General features: G+C 56.7%; 1 protein-coding gene across 1 annotated transcript in view; it reads right to left on the bottom strand.

Annotated features, from left to right (window-relative positions):
• The window catches only part of MALRD1 (MAM and LDL receptor class A domain containing 1), a 3,359,462-nt gene that overhangs the window by 1,093,671 nt on the left and 2,249,506 nt on the right, over nt 1-16,285 (bottom strand). The window lies entirely within an intron of this gene.

Genomic DNA, 16,285 nt, shown 5'->3' with positions numbered 1-16,285 from the left:
TCAGTCCAGGGTGCCTAAACCCCCTCCCACACCCCTGATGTAACCCAGACAGAATGGCACCACTTTGGAGGGTCTCTGTACAGAAGCCCACCAAAAGTGGAACAAAGGGCTCAACCTTTGGTTTAGGAGTCACAGAGACGAACACAGACGCCATTTTAAAAACCGAGTTCTGGAAGAAAATACCATCCGATAGACTTATTTAAGATAAGTAAACCGGTGGTATGTTACAGATTAACGAGGAAAAGTATCAATCTCCAACAATGGGAAGAATCCCATAGGGTTATATTCTGGGTCGAATATAACAAGTAGTTTCCACTGCCACCAGCCAAAACTCGACGAGGGGGGACGGGACAGTGCCCCCTCAAATAACAGACCCAGGAGTAATCAAATTACCCCTACTAGTACGTCCACAATAGGATGGTTTGTACTAGTTCTGTTAATAAATTTAGGTCTAGGAAAGCCAATGGTGACTTTACATGCCCGGGGAGACAGTAGTCAGTCCCCGGGTATGGAGTCTATGATGGAGGTCCGCTAGGACGCCCCAGTGCTACGGCACGGAGGGTGCGTTGTAACACACATAGTAAAACATATGAGACCCTATGGAGTAAAAGACCCCATAGCCCATAGAGCACATTGACATTCAAAGGAATTACACACATTAATGTCCACGAGTGGGAGAAAAAGAGTCTCACTCTTGGCAGGATGGAAAAAAACAAACTCCAGAATTCCAGCAAAGCTGCTGGGGGACTCACTAGGTTAGGAAATTCAGCCTAAACAGAGAATTCTCCCTAACAATGTCTCCCAGCACCCCCACCCCCCAGCATCCAGGGGCACCCTCCAACAGGCCCCCACTCATGTCTCCAAGCACCCCCACCCCCCAGCAGTGCAGGGCACCCTCCACCAGGCCCCCACACATGCCCCCCTGCACCCCCAACCCCCAGCAGTGCAGGGCACCCTCCACCAGGCCCCCACTCATGTTCCCATCACCCCCACCCCCCAGCAGTGCAGGGCACCCTCCACCAGGCCCCCACTCATGTCTCCCATCACCCCCACCCCCCAGCAGTCAGGGTCACCCTCCACCAGGCCCCCATTCATGTCCAACTCATGTCTCCCAGCACCCCCACCCCCCAGCAGTGCAGGGCCCCTCCACCAGGCCCCCACACATGTCCCCCTGCACCCCCACCCCCCAGCAGTGCAGGGCACCCTCCACCAGGCCCCCACTCATGTCCAACTCATGTCTCCCATCACCCCCACCCCCCAGCAGTCAGGGGCACGCTCCACCAGGCCCCCACTCATGACTCCCATCACCCCCACCCCCAGCAGTGCAGGGCACCCTCCACCAGGCCCCCACTCATGTCTCCCAGCACCCCCACCCCCCAGCAGTGCAGGGCACCCTCCACCAGGCCCCCACTCATGTCTCCCATCACCCCCACCCCCCAGCAGTCAGGGGCACCCTCCAACAGGCCCCCACTCATGTCTCCCATCACCCCCACCCCCCAGCAGTCAGGGTCACCCTCCAACAGGCCCCCACTCATGTCCAACTCATGTATCCCAGCACCTCCACCCCCCAGCAGTGCAGGGCACCCTCCACCAGGCCCCCACACATGTCCCCCTGCACCCCCACCCCCCAGCAGTGCAGGGCACCCTCCACCAGGCCCTCACTCATGTCTCCCATCACCCCCATCCCCCAGCAGTGCAGGGCACCCTCCACCAGGCCCCCACTCATGTCTCCCATCACCCCCACCCCCAAGCAGTCAGGGGCACCCTCCACCAGGCCCCCACTCATGTCTTCCATTACCCCCACCCCCCAGCAGTCAGGGGCACCCTCCACCAGGCCCCAACTCATGTCCCCCTGCACCCCCACCCCCCAGCAGTCCGGGGCACCCTCCACCAGGACCCCACTCATGTGCAACTCATGTCTCCCAGCACCCCCACCCCCCAGCAGTGCAGGGCACCCTCCACCAGGCCCCCACACATGTCCCCCTGCACCCCCAACCCCCAGCATCCAGGGGCACCCTCCACCAGGCCCCCACTCATGTCCCCAGCCAACATGTCATCACAATCTAGATCCCTGGCCCTTATGGTCAGCCTCCAAATGCCAAACACCCACCCGAGTATTGCATCCACTGACTTGAAATGGCAATAACATGATAGAACCCCAATTGCAAGTTTGGAAATGAACACATGTCCCTCACATACACCCAATGGGTGTCAGTGAATGTCAATACCCATATCATGATATGCATGAAACCATTGAGATGATCCTACACATTGAAGTTTGAAGAAAAAATATGTATTAAAAGCAACAGAAATTGAATCAAAAATAAACAAACAATAATGGAAATTAAAAAAAAAATAAACCAGCATCTCCGTGAAATAATACAAAACCACAAATCATAATCCAAAGGAAAGGTGTCCAAAGTCACAGTCCACAAAAGTAAATCCAATGGAAAATTAAAATCGAAAACCATTGGGTAAATCATAAAAAAAAAATGAAAATCCAACAGTCAACTATATACAGATAAACAATCCAGGGTCCATGATCCCAACAGAAGAAATGAATAATACTACCTAAAAAAAAAAACTATATACAAAAATGTGGCCCATTGTCCAATAGGTCCAAAAAAAATGCAAAACCAAAGGAAACCTAACACTAACTACAGAACTATTTACAAGGGCAGCGAGCTAGTCCGACGGCTCACTTCGGGATGTTCCGGGCCAGGGCATCATCAAACTCCTGCTCAATGTCCCTGAGGCGGTCCTCCTCCATGGCCCCGAGGGTCCGCAGGGCCCTCGACATGTTCACCCCCAACTCCCTGCGGATTGCCATGAGGCACTCGGCCCGCCTCTGGGCCCTCTGCATGGAGTTCTCCGCCCTGACCATCGTGAGCCGTGCCTCTTCCGCCCGCTGCCGCTCCGCATCTATGGCGTGGCCCAACCGCTGCCACACGGAAGACACTTCCCATCCTGGGTCCTCCTGCCCTCCGGCCGATGCTTGCCCCTCCGATGTCGAAGGCCCCGAGCCATCATGGCTCCCACCACATTGCTGCTGCTGCTGTGCCTCGGCCCGTGCACTGCCTCCTGCTGCCTGCACATCCTCCGCTGGCTGGGGTGCAGTCGTTGATGTGGCCACCCCTGCTGGACGTCCGACTCCCGACTGTGGCAGGGATGCCTCCTCCACCAGCCTGGCCGCACCGTCAGAGGCAGCTCCACAGGGCACCCAGGTGACTAATGGGTGGGAAGATGGCACGGAGGACGAATGGCGCATAGGGGGTTCAGTTGAGGAGGGGGTCTGAGCAAGCCCCATCAAACGGAGGAATCCGGCCTGGGTGACCTGTCCCAGTAGGCCGACACGGTCAACGAGCCATTCGAGATGACGTGAAGTCTCCTCATGAAAAGACTGCAGGTCACCCCGCATGGCCCGTTGACGCAACGCCACACCAGTCAGGACAGGCTCAACCCGGACCCGGATAGCCACGTCCGCAGGCAGAGGAAGGCCAGTTGTCGTGTGCTCATCCCCTGCCTGAAAACGGATCTGGATGTAGGCATCCCTGCTGGTGCAAGATGATGCAGTGACGGGATCAGGGACAGGATTGCACACAGGCACCTCCGCGGCGACCTGTGCTGCCTCCTGTCCCTGGTCCTGCACTGCACCACTAGCACCAGTGGAATCCCCACCTTCAGACCCCATCTCTGTTGCTTGCACGGCCTCCTCCTCCACCAAACCCCCCACCAACCTGGATGACTCCATGCCATCTTCCCCATTGGGCCCTGTGGGGTCCCAGCTGCCCCTTCTGCTGCCGAGGAGTCCAACTCCGACCTCCACCTCTTGGACCTCCCCCCGGCAGTTGCGGCCTGGGACGCGGCACCGGACTCCTCACTCCCCGACGAGATCACAACCTGGGAGGGGAGCCGGGCCTTGCGTCTCCAGCTGGCGGTGCGATCCCCGCCGCTGTGCTCCACAGCACCTTCTCCGCCCTCTTCATCAGTTGACGCTGCAGACAGGGAGAAATAAAACACAGGCATCAGGGCACTGTGCAATGGACACATCCACACATGACAGTTGCACATGAGTGTCAACCTCAGACATGGCATCACAATCGGCTGCACACATGTCATTTCAACTTGCACACATGAGCCATACCACAGCCATATCGCAACTGCCAGCACCATCCATGCACATACAACAGCATGAGCAGGCAAAGGTGAGCCAGACATCACATGCAACACAGGGAGTGCACTACACATGCACGCACACCACCACACTTGCATGCATGTGTACACCTCAACCAACTGTTGCAGTGTTCAGATGGGCATCCATGTCACATCTGCCAATCAGGCTTCCACATCCCGCTGTCACATGCATCCATGTTGCATCACTGTTGCACCCTTGTCAAATACACACACATGCAAATGTCACAGTGCTGATACATGCAGCTGAAAACAACATACATGCGTGACATCACGAACATGCCTACTTACATACACATTCATCCAAACATGTGTGCCCACACAACTGCATTTGGCATGCAAGCCTACACACACAAGCACCATCCATGTCTCACACATGACAGCCCTCGCATGTGTTAGCCTCACGGCCCTGAACACCCCCACCCATACTCGGCCCCATACAAACAGATGTGCAACCTGCACACTACTGGCACATCACCATACGCACAGCTTACAATCATGATGCATGTACACTTACTGCTCGAATCCAGACGGATCTGCCTCTCAAGGACCTGGACGTGGAGCGCTGGAACCCTGAAGTCCTCCCAGCGCTTCTTGACATGTTGGAAGTCGCGGACTGCCACCCCCTCCGCGTTGATGGCAGTCACAATGTCTGTCCAGATCCGAGTCCATCCTTCCTTGTCCACACTTCCGAAGAGGGCATCATACTGCCCCAGGACTTGCTCCACCAGGACACCAACTTCGGTGGCAGTGAAGCTGGTGCCCCTCTGCCTCTCTGGCCGGGGGTTGTCAGTGGTGCCAGATGTTGCAGTGCCCGACATGACAACCCCAGAGGCAGGAGTGGGTGGGCAACTGGGTCCTGGGGTTGGGCTGTGGAGCGATGGAATCCCAGTTGGGAGTCTTCGGTTCCAGCAGGGGTGGTCACAGCAACAGCACCCCTGGCTGATGTGCAGGCAGCAAATGGCAGGGTACATGGGCATCAGGCAGTCAGGCAGCAGCAGATGACAGGTGGGAGCATGCTCGGGGCTCTGGGGGGCAGTAAATCGGCTTTCTGGGCAGGAGCGTGGTCTTCCAGGTGCTTGATACGGAGTGATTTGGCACGTGAAAATCCTGCACGTCTGCGTGTAATTGGAGGAAAGGCCCTTAGCGCGTAAGCGCGTCTGCATGCATACGTGATTTCATTGGCCCAAAGGCCCCCTTGCGCCTCTATGACGTCACGCGCATGCCCGTAGAGAATGGCACATGTAAAAAAAAAATACACATCCGAGTGTCAAAGCGTGTAATTGGTGGAAATGGCCTCATCGCGTATGCGCGTCTGTGACGTGTGTATAAAAGGTACGTGTAGAACGCCATTTCCTTGTACGTGCTTTTCATGGAGAGCGAGTGGGTGAAATCTGTACTTCTTGTCGGTTCACACGCGATTTACTTCACGGCGTTTCAAGTTCATACTCCCTGTTAGCTCTGACAGATTTTTCTCTTTTCCTCTTTTTCCTGGGCCTGTTTCCTCAAACAGCATTCCCTTCCACTGTTGTCCTGTCTCCTCAGACAGCGTACAATTCTTCTTTTGGCGGGGGTGTTGCCAATGCGCACATGCGCATATTTTTCACGCTTTTGTTCCTGGCAGACGGTGAGTCGCGCACGTATTTAACATCTGTGCTTGCCCCGTGTGTCGCATACCCCTTCAGAGGTCATTCTAGGCTGCGTGTGACACGCATACATTCATTCTTGTGTTTCTGGGTGCCACAGCGTAGCGCAGGTTTAATTTTTCCACACACGTGGTCTAGGAGGGGTTGCGTGCACCTTACTTCCCTTTTTTGGGGTGCCTGTGCGTTGCGTGACCCGTCATCTTTCCCCAGGGGTGACATACAGCCTTGCTAGAGCACTAGGGTACGATTACCATCTGGTACCCAACCCCTTTGACCCCTAATTGCCCAGGACAATAGTTCACAGTGACTCCCATACGCACAATAACATCAGTGCCATGGCTGGGAGGCGAACAAGCCGTAAGGGTGGCAAAGGTGGCCGAGCCCCAATTGGTGGCCATGGTGGATCCGGTAGGGGACGTGGCGGTGACTTGCAGGGTGCCCCTAGCCCCCCATGTGTGGAGGAGCAGTCAGGGACAACCATGCCCCCCCCTGGTTGAGGGTAACGTGGCTGACACCATCCATGCTCAGCCCTTGTTGGACCAGCCCACTGTGGAACCAGAGCTGGCACAGGGTGACTCCATGGCTGACTTCCAGGTCAGCAGGTCTAGGCCACGTGCGCCGGTGCACATTGGTGTCATCAGGCCACGTGGATCAGGGGCAGATAGGTCATCTGCTGCCCCGCGTAGGCAGGCTGGGGAGGCTGCAGGGGCAGCTGCGGCTCCATCCACCCCACCTCTCACACACCCAGCCAGGACAGTGTCGGTCCAAGTCCATCCTGCTGACATTCCCCCTGACACCATCACACTTGAGCTAATGCCTGCACCAACTCCCATGCTGAGTGTGCAATCCCACACTCCTAGTACAGAGTCCACCGGGGCTCCTGCCCCTAGTGTCCAGAGCGGCATAGGACACTCAGGATCCCCACCACCTTCCAAGAGGAAGAGTGCTCGTCCAGTAGAGGCTGATGCCCCAGACACGGCTACACAGTCCGGCCTGTCAAGGAAGCCCAGCTTCAATGAGGCTGAACTGAATGCACTTGTAGAGTATGTGTCCGCACATGACCGCGAAATGGTGATTGTTGCAGGATCCAAGACCACACCTGCACAACGTCTGGCACACTGGCAGACCATCGCGGACATCATAAGCGCCCTTGGAATCGTGAGGCGCACAGCTAATGAATGCTACAAACGCTGGAATGACTGAAGCGCAGGGCAAAGAATAAGCTGGCCTCAAGTCATGCCGCTACTCTAGTGACTGGAGGTGGGTCTCCAGCAGAGGACATAGAACTCACTCCACATGAGCATGTTGCTGGGACCTACATCACGGAGGAATAGATCCAAGGCGTGGGAGAACTGGCAGATTACGAGGCATTGTCCGGTGAGTGCACATGCATGTGTGTGTCATCCATGTGCATGGTGTGTGTGTGAGGGCTTCTGTTTGGGTGCCAGGTGAGGGTGTGTGTGCCTGAGTGATTTGGATCACCCATGTGCCTCATCCAATACATTCTGCGCACCAGCATTTGGGTATAGCAGTATCCCTTCTGCCAACATTAGACATCTAGCCCAACACCACGCCAGTTGCCCTTGAAGTGTCATCTTGCCACAACATTGTTGCTTATTTTCCTCTGTTTATTCAGGCAGATTGTTTGCATACCACCACTTTTACTAGGCATTTCTCAGTCCTATTGTCACATGTCTGATATGGCTATGGTACAGTGGACTGGCTTTGTTTCCTGGATATGATTTGTTTAGAGATGTCCCTGTGCTATAGGACCATTTTGGGCTGGCAGCTCCAGGTTAAACATTTGAACCATTCCAATGAAAAAATCAATTTCATGAACAAACTAGACTGAATGAACAATTGGTGCCCTCCTCTCCCTCTTCACTTTATGGCTAGGGTACATGCCATCTGTGTGATGGCATGTGTATTTGACCTGCCAATCACAGGCCAATGTGTGATGGCACTGCTAGGCAGCATGCAGTAAATGTGTTCATCTTCCATCTTGGTGTTATCAATGTGTGCCATCTGCCTCCCCTTCACACGCAGTGACGGTGCATGCATGGGAGGGTTTTAGTCATGTGGGACATGTGTCAATCAAGTACTGTTTCTGTAGCTTCTCAGCCCTAATTGTGTGCCATAGTGCTAATGCCTGTTTCCATTTGTTTTCTTTTATGTCTTTGCAAGGGATGGCACACTTGATACTGCTGGGGTTGTGGAGATGGTGCAGACCCAGGAGGGGTCTCAGGCCCGACCGACCACCTGTGAGCGACGTGGTGTGGTGGTGGATGAGAACCCACAACTGCTGCAGGCCATGCTCTCAAGGGGTGTCTCTGGCTGCACCTCCCCCGAGCTGTATGCAGGTGTCGATTTGGATGATGAGAGCTATGTGCCATCGCAGGTGAGTGTCCCTGGGAGGGATTCTGTTCTGTCCGACCCACCTGCACCAGGGTTAGAACCCTCAATGGGGATGTCCGTGTTGGCAGGTACGCCTTTGGTGGTTACGGATGCAGGGTCACACTGTGCAACATCTGATCCTGTTCCTGGGCCAGCAGATCAGAGGGGGAATGCCTTGCCCCAGACAGGTGTGGTGCCTGCTGACATGGTGGCCGTAGGCCACCTGGCAATACCGCATGGGAGCAATCCATATACGGTATGGCAACCCAACAGGCAGCATCATCAGAGATGATGGCTCAGGCCATGGATAGGGTGGCCATTTCCATTGTCCCCCCCGAAAGGCTGATGGAGCGACTACAGAAGGCAACAGACTCCATCTGCCAGTCACACAGGGAGGACATGTTGGCGTCCGACAGGGACAGGTGGGCAGCACTGGCGACTCTGAGGGAAGCCATTTCCATAGAGTCCCAGGGCCACAGGGAAGCCCTGAGGGTTCACCTCAGAACGACTCTTGTTGAGCTTGAGGCTTCAAAGGAAGGACAGAACAGCAGCTGGAGCGTCTCACACGTACGCTCTCAGCTGAGATGCAGGCAACTAGGGTGGAGGTCCGGGCATTCCGTGAGTTGTTGCATGGGGACCTACGCACAATTATCCTCCAGAACGAGACCTTCCACACCCGCATGCTTGCTGCCATGGAGGACCAGACTAGGGCTTTGCGTGGGCTGCCTCCCATAGTGCCACCACCTCCTAATGCAGCTGCAGAGGGTGAGGAGAGCGACAGCAGTGATTCTCTCACAATAGGGTAGCCGTGCAGGACATGAGCCCATGGAGGTGTTTTTTTTTTTAGCAAGATCCACACAGGTGGGTTTTGGTGTGCACCCTGTCCTCGGACCTCCTGGGTGGCCTCCCCACCCCCCCGGGCCCATTAATGGGCATTTTTGATTCTTATTTTTTTTTTATTTTTGTTTTTTGGACAGTGTGTTGCCTTGTGTGGCTCCCGTGGGCATACGCTGTATTGTGGCTGGGCACATGCAGGCTTGTCATGAATTCGGTTCAGATGCTTGGGTTTGTGTGACACACACCCCTCCTGCTTCCCGTTTCCATGGGCTTGCAAAGGGTGTGCCCAAGTGACATTGACGTACATGGTGACGTTGGACTCCCATTTGATGTGTGGGCAGTCTGTAGTCAATACTGTGTATACATTCATAGTGCATATTGTTGTTGTATTGTACACTGCATGGTGTATTGATATGTGCCTCTGCATCCATCTCATCCTCCTAATTTGCAGGTCCATTTCTCATGTCTTCACAAGGCGGTCTACCTTGGAACTGGAGTCCATGTTGTAAGCAGTGCACCTACACTCTTGTGTGGCGCTAACACTGTATACTTGGAAGTGTTCGAAGTGCTGGCATTATCAGGTAGTGAGGCTACCAATTTTTTTAAGTCTGTAATGTCATGTTTAAGGTAGGTTGGAGGTTGTGTAGGTGATTGGTATTCTTGGTAAGTATTTGGTAATGTGTGTTGTAGGTCCTACATTACTGTGAGCATTTCATGTGTGGCCAGTTTCCATTAGGGACACTGTAGTTGGTGACACTTGGGGCATGTTGTGGGGATTAATTTGTTTGCTCTCACATTGCATGACATGCCATGGTGTGTTGTGTGGCCGTGCCGGGGAGGGGTTGGGTGACATGGCACTGTTCTCATGTAGTATTTTGCAAGTGGGTATTCATTTCTGCAGCATGGAAGTGTGTCTTTTGATGACACTGCATTGGTGGTGTTTGTGTAGGTAGGGATGCACACATTCTGACACTTCCACATGAACAATCTCAGGCTGCTATGGTTCTGACAGTTGACTGTCCCTTTGTTCGTCATAATTGTCAGGTCGAGTCATCATTGCTTATCAGATGGTATGTGCCAGGGCGGTGTGCACTACACAGGGGTGTGATTTCTATGTGAAGTAATTAGCCACCAGCTGCGTACGGGCTGCCTCACCCCGTGCCCTTTCCCCTCCCATGCGCAGCGGCCATGCATGTGGTTGGGGATGTGGGGGCACCACCATGTCCACAGCCAGGCCCCGGTGTGTTGCAACATTGTGCAGGACACATGCTGCCACTATGATCCTGCACACTACTGGGGGCGCATATAACAGCTGCCTGCCAGAACGGTCAAGGGAGCGAAAGCGTGACTTGAGCACTCCGAATGTGCGCTCCACTATGCCCCGGGTTGCAATATGGGCTGTGTTGTATCTTACCTCGGGAGGCGTGATGGGGTTCCGAATTGGCGTCATCATGTGGGTGCTCAGAGGGTAGGCACTGTCCACTGGTGAGGAGGTGATGGGTATCATTAGTGGGGTAGTGACATAATGTGCAGTGGCATTCATACTCACCAAGCAGCCATGTATCGCCATGCCGCCCAGCTTCTAGGTCCCGGCTTAGGGTAGACATTCGGTAAATGAAGCTGTCGTGGGTGGACCCTGGATAGTTGGCATATACTGAGGTGATGATTCCCTTGGCATTACATACTACCTGCACGTTGATGGAATGCCAGTGCTTGCGGTTCCTATAGATGTGCTCAGATGCCCTGGGGGGGCGTAGTGCCACATGGGTGCAGTCAATGGCACCTAGCACTTTGGGGAATTGTGCCACACCATAGAAATCCAGGGTGGCAGCCTGCCTTTCTGCAGGTGTCCTGGGCAGGTATATGTGCCTGCGGACTGATGGGCGTGCAGTGATGATGTTCAAGACCTGGTGTAGGCAGCGTGACTGCATGGCCTGTGACACACCACCCACTATGGCACATGTCCGCTGAAATGATCAAGTGGCCAAGAAGGGCAGTACATTAAGGACCTTCTCCAGGGGGCTGAGTGTTTGGGAGCACAGGGTGGGTGATGTGAGGTCATCCTCCCACTCACTGACCAGGTCCAGTATTATGTGTGGTGGAAACCTGTACCTCCCATACACCTGGTCATCAGGCATCCCAAAAAGGCTTGTTCTGGGAGTGAAAATTTGGGCCCTCACTATCCTCCTCCTCCTCATTTGGTAACCCACGGCCACTGCTGCTAGGAACGGTATATTCATCCTGGCGTCTGAGCTTGTTTGTTGCTTGCGCACACTTTTATGCTGCGCGAGTCGACGTACGCCTGCTTCATGCTGGCGTACGTTTTCAGGATTGGACCATTTATTTTTTGGCACGTTGTAGGCGACCGTGTGAATCTTCCCGCCCACCACAGGAATACACGTAACACGCTCTCCCAGGCCCAGTCGCGAGTAAATATTCCCGCCCACCCCTGGAATACACGTACCCCACTCTCACAGGCCCAGTCGCGTGTGGAACTTCACGCACACACCGAAATACACATACCCTGCAAAATCGCGTGTGAAACTTCACGCGCACACCGAAATACACGTACCCTGCAAAATCGCGTGTGAAACTTCACACGCACCCCGAAATACACGTACCCATGGCAATCGCGTGTGGAACTTCCTGCGAACCCCGTAATACATGTAGCCTGCTGGTATCGCGTGTGGAAGTTCACGCGGACCCATAATACATGTACCCTGATGGTATCGCATGTGAGACTACCCGCGCACCCCAGGAATACACGTACCCAGGCAAATTGCACGGCTAGGAGGTGGGGGTGATGGGAGACATGAGTTGGACATGAGTGGGGGCCTGGTGGAGGGTGCCCTGCACTGCTGGGGGGTGGGGGTGCAAGGGGACATGAGTGGGGGCCTGGTGGAGGGTGCCCTGCACTGCTGGGGGGTGGGGGTGATGGGAGACATGAGTGGGGGCCTGGTGGAGGATGCCCCTGGATGCTGGGGGGTGGGGGTGCAGGGGGACATGAGTGGGGGCCTGGTGGAGGGTGCCCCTGGATGCTGGTGGGTGGGGATGATGGGAGACATGGGTTGGACATGAGTGGGGGCCTGGTGGAGGGTGCCCCTGGATGCTGATGGGTGGGGGTGCAGGGGGACATGAGTGGGGGCCTGGTGGAGGGTGCCCTGCACTGCTGGGGGGTGGGGGTGATGGGAGACATGAGTTGGACATGAGTGGGGGCCTTGTGGAGGGTGCCCTGCACTGCTGGGGGGGGAGGGTGATAGGAGACATGAGTGGGGGCCTGGTGGAGGGTGCCCTGCACTGCTGGGGGGTGGGGGTGATGGGAGACATGAGTTGGACATGAGTGGGGTCCTGGTGGAGGGTGCCCTGCACTGCTGGGGGTGGGGGTGCAGGGGGACATGAGTGGGGGCCTGGTGGAGGGTGCCCTGCACTGCTGGGGGTGGGGGTTATGGGAGACATGAGTGGGGGCCTGGTGGAGGGTGCCCCTGGATGCTGGGGGGTGGGGTTGCAGTGGGACATGAGTGGGGGCCTGGTGGAGGGTGCCCCTGGATGCTGGTGGGTGGGGGTGATGGGAGACATGAGTTGGACATGAGTGGGGGCCTGGTGAAGGGTGCCCCTGGATGCTGGTGGGTGGGGGTGCAGGGAGACATGAGTGGGGGCCTGGTGGAGGGTGCCCTGCACTGCTGGGGGGTGGGGGTGATGGGAGACATGAGTTGGACATGAGTGGGGGCCTGGTGGAGGGTGCCCTGCACTGCTGGGGGGTGGGGGTGATGGGAGACATGAGTGGGGGCCTGGTGGAGGGTGCCCTGCACTGCTGGGGGGTGGGGTTGATGGGAGACATGAGTGGGGGCCTGGTGTAGGGTGCCCCTGGATGCTGGGGGGTGGGGTTGCAGGGGGACATGAGTGGGGGCCTGGTGGAGGGTGCCCTGCACTGCTGGGGGGTGGGGGTGATGGGAGACATGAGTGGGGGCCTGGTGGAGGGTGCCCCTGGATGCTGGGGGGTGGGGGTGCAGGGGGACATGAGTGGGGGCCTGGTGGAGGGTGCCCTGCACTGCTGGGGGTGGGGGTGATGGGAGACATGAGTTGGACATGAGCGGGGGCCTGGTGGAGGGTGCCCTGCACTGCTGGGTGGTGGGGGTGCAGGGGGAAATGAGTGGGGGCCTGGTGGAGGGTGCCCTGCACTGCTGGGGGGTGGGGGTGATGGGAGACATGAGTGGGGGCCTGGCGGAGGGTGCCCCTGGATGCTGAGGGGTAGGGGTGCAGGGGGACATGAGTGGGGGCCTGGTGGAGGGTGCCCCTGGATGCTGCTGGGTGGGGCTGATGGGAGACATGAGTTGGACATGAGTGGGGGCCTGGTGGAGGGTGTCCCTGGATGCTGGTGGGTGGGGGTGCAGGGGGACATGAGTGGGGGCCTGGTGGAGGGTACCCTGCACTGCTGGGGGGTGGGGGTGATGGGAGACATGAGTTGGACATGAGTGGGGGCCTGGTGGAGGGTGCCCTGCACTGCTGGGGGTTGGGGGTGATGGGAGACATGAGTGGGGGCCTGGTGGAGGGTGCTCTGCACTGTATGGGGGTGGGGGTGATGGGAGACATGAGTGGGGGCCTGGTGGAGGTTGCCCCTGGATGCTGGGGGTGGGGGTGCAGGGGGACATGAGTGGGGGCCTGGTGGAGGGTGCCCCTGGATGCTGGTGGGTGCGGGTGATGGGAGACATGAGTTGGACATGAGTGGGGGCCTGGTGGAGGGTGCCCCTGGATGCTGGTGGGTGGGGGTGCAGGGGGACATGAGTGGGGGCCTGGTGGAGGGTGCCCTGCACTGCTGGGGGGTAGGGGTGATGGGAGACATGAGTTGGACATGAGTGGGGGCCTGTTGGAGGGTGCCCTGCACTGCTGGGGGTGGGGGTGATGGGAGACATGAGTTGGACATGAGTGGGGGCCTGGTGGAGGGTGCCCTGCACTGCTGGGGTGTGGGGGTGATGGGAGACATGAGTGGGGGCCTGGTGGAGGGTGCCCCTGGATGGTGGGGGTGCAGGGGGACATGAGTGGGGGCCTGGTGGAGGGTGCCCCTGGATGCTGGGGGGTGGGGGTGCTGGGAGACATGAGTGGGGGCCTGGTGGAGGGTGCCCCTGGAGGCAGGGGGGTGGGGGTGCTGGGAGACATGAGTGGGGGCCTGGTGGAGTGTGGCCTCACTGGTGGGGGGTGGGGGTGCAGGGAGACATGAGTGGGGGCCTGGTGGAGGGTGCCCCTGTATGCTGAGGGGTGGGGGTGCTGGGAGACATGAGTGGGGGCCTGGTGGAGGGTGCCCCTGACTGGTGGGGGTTGGGGGTGCTGGGAGACATGAGTGGGGGGCTGGTGGAGGGTGCCCCACAGTGCTGGGGGGTGGGGGTGCTGGGAGACATGTGTTGGTGATCAGTAGTGCAAGGTGACATGTAGGTTTGCTGGGGGGCATGGCCATGGTAGATGGGTTGCCTGTGGGACATGAGCAGGAGTGCAGGGTAGTCCCCTGTGGTGTGGGCTGCCTGCAGGGGCCGTGGAGGGTGTAGAGGGAACACCTGGGAGGACCCACACGGCCAAATCACGTGTAGCATTCCCCGGCACCACCGAAATACACGTACCCTGCTGAAATCGCGTGTGAATCTTCCTGCGCACCTGGAAATACACGTACCCTGCTGAAATCGCGTGTGGGACTTCCCGAGCACCCCGAAGTACACATACCCAGGCCAATCGCGTGTGGAAATTCCCGCGCATCCCGAAACGACGTACCCAGGCCTATCGCGTGTGGAACTTCCCGCGCACCTGAAGTACACGTACCCAGGCCAATCGCATGTGGAACTTCCCGCGCATCCCGAAGTACACGTACCCAGGCCAATCGCGTGTGGAACTTCCCGCGCATCCCGAAACACATGTACCCAGGCCAATCGCGTGTGGAACTTCCCGCGCATCCCGAAACACATGTACCCAGGCCAATCGCGTGTGGAACTTCCCGCGCACCCGAAGTACACGTACCCAGGCCAATCGCGTGTGGAACTTCCCGCGCATCCCGAAACACATGTACCCAGGCCAATCGCGTGTGGAACTTCCCACGCATCCCGAAACACACGTACCCAGGCTAATCGCGTGTGGAACTTCCCGCACACCCCGAAGTACACGTACCCAGGCCAATCGTGTGTGGAACTTCCCACGCACCCAGAAACACACGCACATGCTATTTTTCACACAGCGGGTGTCCGTGTTTGTCGGTACCCCTTTGCACCTCATTTGTCCTAGAGGGCCACTGTATGGACCATTCATCATGGCTGTATATGGGTGCTTTTTGTTAGCGCACATTTTGGCGCGTATTTATTTCAGGTGCAGGGACACTACCGCCTGCTTTCTTGTGGCATACTTGTTTGGCCCTGTGCACGTCTTACACCGTGCGCTGGTTTGCCCTATTCGATTTCATGAATACGGGATGTAGGCGAGCGTGTGGGCGTTCCGCGCACTTGCCTCCTGTACTTCCCCCGTGACGCCCATATTTTCACGTGTTGTTCCCCATTCCGAGTGTTACGCCCCGTGTTCCGCCTACTTTTGTGATGTGCGCCACGCTATGTGAGATTTCGCAGTGGCCGTGGCGCACGCTGTTGGATGACCTGTGCGCCGGCGTGTGCGGCACACTTTTTCAGCGCACATCCAATGTTTTTCTCGCACACAGCTGCACTGCGATTTTCGCACTTTTACTGCGATTCGCACGTTTTGGCACCTCTGCGCGGGAATTTTCGGCACACATTAATTCCATGAATCGAGACGTTAATTACAATGTCTATTAAAACAAAAGAAATCCTATCAAGTAAGTTATTTCAAAGTATTACAATTTGCTTTCTGGAGCTGGATAACCATTGCCCCTGGAGTGGTCATGGTTCATAGTGAACATCTTGTGCCAGGAACACACTCAATACAATACTGCATTGCAGGAAACATTATTTTGCCAACCCTGTGCACAATGCTCGAGAAGGGCGCATCACACTGTGTCAAACTGGGGTTTTGGTTTCATCTGTCCTTTAATTGACAGCATGGCCCTCATTACAACTCAGGCATTAAGGGGTTAACGGTGCCGTAAAAGGTGGCGGCGCCGTTAAACCCTTAACGCCTGATTACGAGGTCCCTTTGCGGGTGGCACTTTAATGCCTGCTTTTAGCAGGCGTTAAAAAACCAACCCGCAAAGGAACCTTGGTGCTAAGTACGGT

Source organism: Ambystoma mexicanum, chromosome 2q (genome assembly GCF_040938575.1).
Source record: "Ambystoma mexicanum isolate Mex_15411 chromosome 2q, UKY_AmexF1_1, whole genome shotgun sequence".
Taxonomy (NCBI): Eukaryota; Metazoa; Chordata; class Amphibia; order Caudata; family Ambystomatidae; genus Ambystoma; species Ambystoma mexicanum.
The sequence above is the reverse complement of the archived record's forward strand: the minus strand, read 5'-3'. Positions and strand labels throughout refer to the sequence as shown.